Below are 9,619 nucleotides of genomic sequence, written 5' to 3'. Positions count from 1 at the left end.
TCCTTTTATCTTTTATTACCCATGCCTCCACACACACTTCACATACAACTTGGAGTACCCATTCATACTTGGACGCGCACACAAACAAGCTACCAAGCGGCTGATACCATCTCCATGGAACCTCGTTCCGGGCAGGCCTGCAACAAGCCCAAAACAAAAGCGTCCACCTTGTACACCTAGCAATGCATTCCATAGCAAAACCTTTATTCACCATGCACACGTATTTACACGAGCCCAAAAGACCTCTCAGAAAAATGCCTGACATACTTTGCCAACCCCCCCATCTGCTAGAGCATTCATGCTCAACAGCAAAAAGCATCTACACTCATCGTACAATATGTACAACCTTATGTACAAAACTCCAAATCGCTGTCAAAAAACTCAGCCACCTGGATCAAAAGGAAACTGCTTCAATCCATCATCCACCTTCATAACATTCTTCCAAAAAAGTGGCATCAAAGCACACCACACGTCAACCACATGTGCTCCAAAATCACTTTCATCCATCTCTTCATAAGCGTCCATAGTCTCTCTCCATACATCCTCATCCATAGGCGCCTGCTCTCGAGACAGACCTTGATATAGCATTTCTCCTACAATATACATTTTAGTTCTCAACACTTGCGGCATCATAACAGCTAACATCCAATTCAACAACATTTGAGAGGCCCAAGTCTCAACCTTTACATTTTCACACACAAGCATATCATCATTCTCCACCACAGGAGCATCCACCAAAGGTGCCTCAGTGCTCTCCAAGACAGGCATCACAACATCATCCTCCAATTCAATCTTTTCAGCATCTTTTTCAACCATGGCCTTTGTCTTCAACATCTCAGCCACATGCATAGAAGCCTTTGATACACTCACAACCATGTCTGCATCCATACAGGGAATTCCAAGCTCGCAAGCTAATTGCTCCACAGTTTCATCAACCTTCAAACTCCCAGAACACCCACTCACTTGCTTAGCTTCCAATTCCCCCAAGCATACCAGGTCTTGGAGTACACCATCTAGGACAGCATCGAGCTTCGCATCATTATCGATCGAACTCTCATCTTCATGCTCGTCTAGCTGATAGCCTTCTACGGCATTGCCAACCCCCCAGGTGTCACTGCTGTCCAAAGACTCCTCTTCACATGAAGCATCCCATGACAGAACATCCACCTTTTCCATCACAGGTACTGGATCATCATCCAATTGCCCAATAAAATCAATGATAACAAGGTCGTCCTCCCTGTTTTGAACATCCACATCACCAACATTCTCAATAACAATCTCACTAGCAATCTCTACCCCATCCTCCTCCCTGCTAGAGTTATCTTCAGGACTTTTTGTGTCCGGTTCATCTTTCCGCTCATCATCTGCAAATTCCAAAGTATCATCCAAGTCTTCACTTTCATGTACCTGCATACTATCACTCTCAACACTTGAAGGATCGTCAACCAAGCTTTCCACATCGCTACCTTTCATAGCCATGACATCCATTACCAAAGGAGAGTCCCTTAACAACTCTTCACCTGCAAAAGACTCAGCCTGTGATCCTAAATCTTCATTCGGCTTCCCAACATGCATATCTTTCCTTTCAATAAACCTATCAACATGCAAAACTTGGACTACATCCACATCATGCCCCAAGCATACGTTCTCACTTGGCTTTTCAACTGGCTTCTCATCCACCTGCACATGCTTTAAAGACTTTGGAAAAAAGTCAGAAGGCATATAAAACATCCCCCTTTGCACGTGTATCGGCCTTTGAGGCTCCTGTCTAATCAAACTTTGCATAGGACTCTTATCCACCTCAACCAAATTCACATGCATATCCCTTACAGACACGACACCCTCATACGGATAAATACCCATTTCCATCTGCTTCAAAACCTTGCCTTCCTTTTCCCTAGCAATGCTAACTGCATCATCAAATGACTTGGGATTCTTCAACTCAACCCTGATCCTCAAATGACGTAGCAAACCATCAATGAACAAACTCTTCTTCAAAAACATAGGAGGAACTTCCTGCTTTAGTGTCACACACCACTTACTCCACAAACATGTAAATACCTTCACAAAATCATCCAGTGATTGCCCATGTACCTGCTTCAAGATGCTCAACTCCTGCCAAAGCACACTAGGATCCTCCATTTGCTGAAAATGCTCCAAAAGGCCTTCTTTCAATCTGTCTAAGGTCAAAACACCAGCATCCTGTGCTTCAAAATCCTTAAGCCAGCTTCGGGCATCTCCCTTCAAAAAAATCCTTATCAGCTTCAGAACCTGCTCTTCATCTGTCACATAATTGCTAATGCAAGCCAACTCCATTTGCTTTAAAAAGTCACACACATCCTCACCCTTCCTGCCATGAAACTCAGGATAAGACCACATCCTGAAAACCTGTACCGATCCCTGAGCTCTCCTCAGTGGAACACACGCCCTTCTAGGCAAAGAACAACGCCAGAGCAATCCTCAGTGGGGGCACCAGAAGGATGTGAGGTGAAAAAAAGAAAGAAAACCCTGCCTCTATAGCCCTTCACCTCGCAAACTTGGAATCACACACACGAACGGGGGCACCACCAGCCACCCACCAGCTGGAACACTCTCCACAATTCACCACCCAACCCACGCCACCAGACAGACAGCATAAAATAGGGGCACCATCCACAAAGCAAACACCCAGTAATATATTCTAGTTACAACACTGTATACAAGCTTCTCTCAACACAGAAGCCTTACTCACACAACTTACAAACACTCAGGCCTGTCTCACTGCCGAGGATACACCACATCCCCAATCATTGCGAACCTCTCGCCTGCCTGTTGTGCCAATCACACCAGAATGAACCCGGCCACTCTCACTTCAAAGGGCGCCCCACCAGCTAACCCTCAAGTCTCTGCAGCCCATCACTTCTGCATGTGTCGTCAGCAGCAGCAGCTACACCAACACTTCTCTCTCTCACTCTCTGTGTGCTGATCCTCTGCCAGCCTCTTCAAACCCTTCCTCTTGCAATTTATTTGCCATACTACCGGCCCACCACCAAGCAGCAACACCTGTCTTTTCCTCTGCCTCACTTGGCACCCTGCTCTGCCGTCTGTCGGCTTCACCTACGCGGCCCACACCAGCCCTCGTAGATCACCTGTCCACAGCCACACGCTGTCCACCTGTCTTCAGCGTCCACTCTGACTGACCGAACCAAGGCCACACCACCTTAGTCCGTCCAGGCTCCAGCCTTCACTGCTCTTTACTTCACGGCGATCCTCCACTAGTCGCTATCACCAGTCCATCGGCTGTCCTCACCCGCAGGCAATCATCAAGCACTCATCTTCTTCGCGAGCCTGTCAGCCTTGTCCACCAATAGCTGCACCCAAGCCTGCTTTTGTTCAATTCTGAGGCGGCCACACACCTCTCCTCGCCTCCCTTTGCCTTCAAAACCACTGCAGCACCTTCTCTCTTTCCTTTGTCTCTGCGCTACCCTCTCAGCTAACCACCCCAAGGCGGCTCCCTTTGCCTGTCTCACGTCAGCCCGACCTGCAACTGCAGCACCTTGAGCAACTTTTTCTGCCTGCGCACTCGCTACAGTCACCAACCCAAAGACGGCCCTCCACTATATCTGTCTCTGTCAGCCGCTCCAATCACCTGCCCCAGCGACCTCCACACTTGTTTCTCTGCACCACTCTTTCTTTGGCACTGTCCTGCAACTACACCAAAGAGCACCTCAACCACCCTCTGCTTTGCCACTTCTCTGCGCTCCTCAGCTTCCCTTCGCTTTATCTTGCAGCTGCGCCAGACCTTGCCCATAGGCGGCCTCTACACGCCTGTCTTCGTTGCTTATTCTCCTTTCGCCAGCAGTTCATAGGCGGCCGCTACACTACAGCCCACGCGTCGGCACCCACAGCTGGCGCCCTCTGCATCCGTTCGCTGTCAGCAGCCACACCAACTCAGTCGTCCCACTGGCTAACCCTCACGGCCAGTCCCTCCTGCACCTGGCTGCACTTCACAAGGGGGGCCCCAGCCTCTACACGACTATCGCACACCCAAAGGCGATTCTGCCTGCTGGTCCTTCCTCTGCAATGCCTGCAGTTGCGCCTGAGAACCCCCTTGGCTCTGTCCTCGTCTGTGGCTATGCCAGAGAGTCCACAAAAACAACACGGCGGACACCTTCACCTCAGTGCACCCAGCCTTCGTCAACTTTCTAGAGGTCCTACGCTGGCAACAGCGCTGGCCTCTACGTGGCTTTTGTTTGATGGGCCACGTTAATCCTTATTTTTTTAATTTTATTTTGCCTAAGATAGCCACCCCAAATGCCTTTCACACCAGCTCAAGGCTACCTTGGTCCTTTTATCTTTTATTACCCATGCCTCCACACACACTTCACATACAACTTGGAGTACCCATTCATACTTGGACGCGCACACAAACAAGCTACCAAGCGGCTGATACCATCTCCATGGAACCTCGTTCCGGACAGGCCTGCAACAAGCCCAAAACAAAAGCGTCCACCTTGTACACCTGGCAATGCATTCCATAGCAAAACCTTTATTCACACCATGCACACGTATTTACACGAGCCCAAAAGACCTCTCAGAAAAATGCCTGACACATGGCTATCTCCAAGAACCCTGTGTTTCATGCTCGCACGAAGCACATTGAGATTTAGTATCATTATGTGCGTGAGCTGATAGAGGATGCGATAGTGCAGGTGGGGTATTACTCTACAGAGAAAAACTGTGTTGAAATCCTCACCAAGGCTCTTGGGTAGGACCAACTCACTCGGCATCTTCATCGACTTGGCATTGGGCCAAAAACCTGTATCTCACTTTGATGTATAATACACATTTGTTAGGCCCCCATTACGAGGAGTATCCATGGTGCATATGTCATTAGTGGGAACCTCAGCTTAGATGCCAAGGTCACAAAAATGACCCCATTGGCTTAGATGCCGATGGGATCATTATTGTGACCATTGATGATGGCTAGGAGATGTTCAGGGATACGAGTGTTAGTTGGGATCTAGGGCATCGGGGGTACGAGTGTCAGCAGCCCCCTTGGTGGGGGTTCGTCGGGGGGGTTGGTGGAGCCCCCGAGGCGACGGTATGAGGAATATTCCCTTAGATACCGGGTCCATCATTAGTGGACGGTGGTCGATGGTCGATGGGCCGCATTCTTGATACGCGGGCGGTGATCGTGTCTATGCAGTGTAACCGCCCTCGTTGTATACATGTCTACCACACCACCTACAGTACTATATATGGACATGTTATATATGGACATGGTTGCCATGAGCTAAGGTATCCAATGCTTGTGAGTATCCACCCCTTCTAAACTTCATACATACTCCATCTAGAGTCTATCTAGATCACCATCTAAGCTCTACTTGAGGGTGCACGAGTGGACAGCACCATCACTTGTACCTCTTTGGTATAATCAGAATTTTAAATTCTCTCTATTGTGTATCTATTGCATTGTCTATTGTGCTTTGTCTTGCTATCTCTTTGTATTGTGCCATACTCTTATAAGGTTGGGATGGAATGGCAAGTTTGGGGTGGGTGTGCTTGACACAGCAACACAAATATAAAGGGCTAAGTAGAGAGGGGAGCATGTTTGCAAGTGGAGGGGTGATGGTAGGAAAGGTGATGGATGAGGAGGTGCCATTGATATATACATTTATAGCATCATAAGGCCAGAGGAATTTGACTTACAAATAAGCATAATGAAGACGAGACAAAATTAATCACTAAAAACAAGAAAGCAAAAATTTTAAAAAATATTAAACACATAAGAAATAATAATACTAATAATAAAATAAAACAAGACCAAACCATACAATGTTAAGAGACTAAATAAATTAGCTATGCATGGATTACTTAGTCGAGTGTCATTAGATTCCTAATGTGGAAACTCAACCATAATCTGCTTGTACATAGTTAGTATAATTTTTCTTTGAACAGATTGAGATTTTCTTTTATTTCTATTTACCTTTGCAAAAGGAAGAATTTTGATGATATGGAAATGTGAGAGTGTAGGGGATGTCATGGAACCCTTTTGTACTTCTTGAAGAAATAATTCAAAAACTTGCAAATTACATCAAAATTGAAACAAAGACTTGAATTAAATTGAAAAGTAAATAACATAGCATAACACAAGGCAAGAGAAATAGAAATAACATCACCATCAAGAGTAAAAGAGTAAAAGATAGATTACCACACACAAGACAAGATTGGGTGCAATCTCCCCCCTCAAGTGTGTAGCTGCACTTCCACAACTTGAGTATTTAGAGAATTTTATTCATAAAAATAGCCCAAGGATCTAATAATAGATGTGCGTACAAAGTGGGCTTGCTTTTCCCACTTTTGGGTATTGCTTTACATATTATTAACCATATGAAGTCTCCTAAGGTTTGTACATATAAAAACCTTTGTCCAAATATAATTGCTAATGGGCCTTGTTACATAAAATAACTTTGTGCACATTTGCACATATAATAATCTTGTGCAAATTCACACATTCCATTAAGCTAAATCCTGCACAAATTAAATTAAGCATATTTTTCTAGGATTATTAATTCATAAAAAATATAATAAATATATACCTGTAATAGTCCTCCCATTTGAGGAAGCACCTGTCCTTAGTTGTGTAAGAAACAATGTTAAGAGAACAAGATTATGCTTGTAGGTATTGATGTCAGAACCTGCAAGGTAAACTCAGAGGTCCAAACATGGCTTAGAGGCACAAAGGCATGGCTCAGAGGTTGTTGTGGAATACCAACAAGAAAACTCGTGCGACACCTAAATTGGTGATTGTCACACTGATTATCAAATTAAAAATAATATGCACAAAAAGCATAATACATGATTCACAAAAAAATGATCATCATCTTCACACCACCACTCAATCCATCAGCCATACAACACCTCAATCGATACCCTCGTATAGTGCGACACCTCAATCGGTACACTCGCACTTATCATTGGCTATACTTATAGATAGTATCCACGTTAGTTAAACAATTAATTGAACACGTCAATTAATACCAATGTCATCTTGAGATATAGATAACTCACAAGTATTCAAATAATAGCCACACACATGTTTGCCAGGCGTAAGTAACCCAAGAATCACCCCTCCATACAAACCAACTGAAACAAACAGTGGAGGCCCACAAGCATGCCATATACGGGCATCCTCGATATACAATTGCATAAACACATGAGAGGATGGCTTCATGATTGGTGTGGAAGACTAGATCTACACATAATGCATATGCAATGAACCAATCAAATGAATGTACGTAAGACAAGTCTAAGTGTCCCATACCACATAGACGTGTTGCACATACACACATAGGATGGTAAAAGATAGAAGATATAAATGTGTCTGGAGTAAGTATATGAAACCAATCTGATGTCCCATACCACGAGATTAATTCCATACATTACTTTGTCTAGAATAGAAGTTTGAGGCAGAGTGGCCACTTGTCTCTGAAACTTAAATTCCGACATAAATTTTCTCTATCTAGAAATTGAATGACTAATAACAATTCTAACAATCTTAATTAAGTGAACAAGTCTAGATGATAAAAGATTAATTTATATTTGAAGTTGAAATAAACTTGAATAATAAACATGAAACTTAAGCGTAAGAGAATCGTACCTTTTATATGTTCGATTGCAATAGTGCTCTACATTGAGAAAAATGAGAAACAATGCGAATAGATTGAAAAATAATTATTCTTCCAAACGTAACTAGGGTTATATTAAATTATGACTTTATAATAAATAGAACTTATAGTAGTATGATTTGAAACTCTATGTATAATTATTTAGGCATGATTATTGTAAGGATAGAAATGTATCTAAAAGATAAAACTTTCATAAAGATATTGGAAGAATTATTTACTAAGTTATGGAAAATAGCAACTTACTTTCATAAAGATATTGGAAGAATTATTTACTAAGTTATGGAAAATAGCAACTTACTTGAAAGTGTCAGATAATTTTGCTACAAGATACATTATTAAAAAGGACACAAATACCATAAGCATATGTGATGTTTTAATTTGCTATGATGATTAAAATTATGAAAAATGGAGAAAAAATTGACTATAGTATAAAGATAAAGAGATACCAACCGAGACCAAAAGTTATTAAATAACAAGAGAAATGAATACAAGAAGTCTACAAAATATTTACATTCTTCTAATGATGCAAGTATGGTCAGACATTATCATTTTCTCAGGGGGTAATTTGGTTCTAAGGTAACGGAGTCGATTAATAAATTCTTCATCTGTTATCGAGACGAATCATCTTCTATAGTATATCCACGTATGATGTTGATCTGCTCCAGAAGGTGACAAAAACGTATGTTTGGAGTAAAAACTATGGTGTTTCCAATGGGTATGAAAATAAAAAATTCTTCATGATCATGCGTCCAGATCTTTGACCATTCATCTTGTTGCCGGTTGTTGAATATCCATATCAATTGTTGGAAAATAGCATGATTTCGTTCAGACAAATATGCTAAGCGGGTGCATTATGTCATGAGTCGTATATGAGCTCTGAAGGCGGGTGAGGATCATGATCGAGTCATAATGCTATAATCATCATAAAAGAAAAATTTTGACATGAGGACTTGTTGAGTGTAGTTAGTGCGATGTATAATTAATTTTGGTTTTAGTGAGTGAGTCTTGAGGTTATATATCATTAAAATTTAAATACAATGATAAACTAATAACAATTTTAACAATCTAGATTATAAAAGAAATGAAAGGAAGAAACACAATTTCTAAAGTCTATAATTCAAGACAAATTAAATTTAAGTACATCTTTTGTCTAGGGCCAAGGATGCCAGGAGCCCTGCTCAAACAATCTAAAAAGATGTTGGGAAAAAGTATTCATGAGGTTTGTGATAGCTATTATGGGGAATGCTACCAAATAGTTGGGTATGTGGATACGAATTTCAAAAACCATGTCAAAAAAGTATAGAATGTACAGTTTAGATAAGGCATTAGGAAAGGTATTATAGGTCACTGCCTTGATGTCAAAATCCATGACTTTTGTTGTTGAGTCCCAAACGATTCCTCGTGCGCCCATAGGGTGATAGAAGTCCATCCCTCAAAGAAGGGCCATGGGGGAGGCTCATGGTTAATGATTTTCCCGACTAAAAGATAGATATGTGGTCCAGTGGTCGGATTGAGGGGGTTGATCAGCCATTTTATCAATGTTGACTTCATGATCAGCCATTTTATCAATGTTGACTTCAAGCCAAAATAGTCGAACTTTACAAGACAAAGAAGCTTGTGAGCAAACGTACTTTATCTAAAATTCTAGGTAAGGTTCTCTTAAATAATTCCATAATATTTAATCAAAAATTTAAACAATTGAACAAGAAGCATAATTTTAAACTACCCCTATGTATATGCTATGCTTTACTATTAAACATAGTGAGAAGGTACTAAAAAATTGGTAAGATGAAGAAAGAATAAAACATATAGGTGGTCAGAATAATTGGATTAGGGATGCGTTGAGTTGATGGATCTTGAGGTAAAGCTCATAAATGTTTTCTTTGTGAGAGTGATAAGCTGGATAATTTATAAGTTTGGTGTAGGCTTCGCTAGACTACTTGTCTAAC

Source organism: Cibotium barometz, chromosome 21 (genome assembly GCF_041138505.1).
Source record: "Cibotium barometz isolate CiBa-2024 chromosome 21, ASM4113850v1, whole genome shotgun sequence".
Classification (NCBI taxonomy): Eukaryota; Viridiplantae; Streptophyta; class Polypodiopsida; order Cyatheales; family Cibotiaceae; genus Cibotium; species Cibotium barometz.
This window is presented reverse-complemented; position numbering follows the sequence as displayed.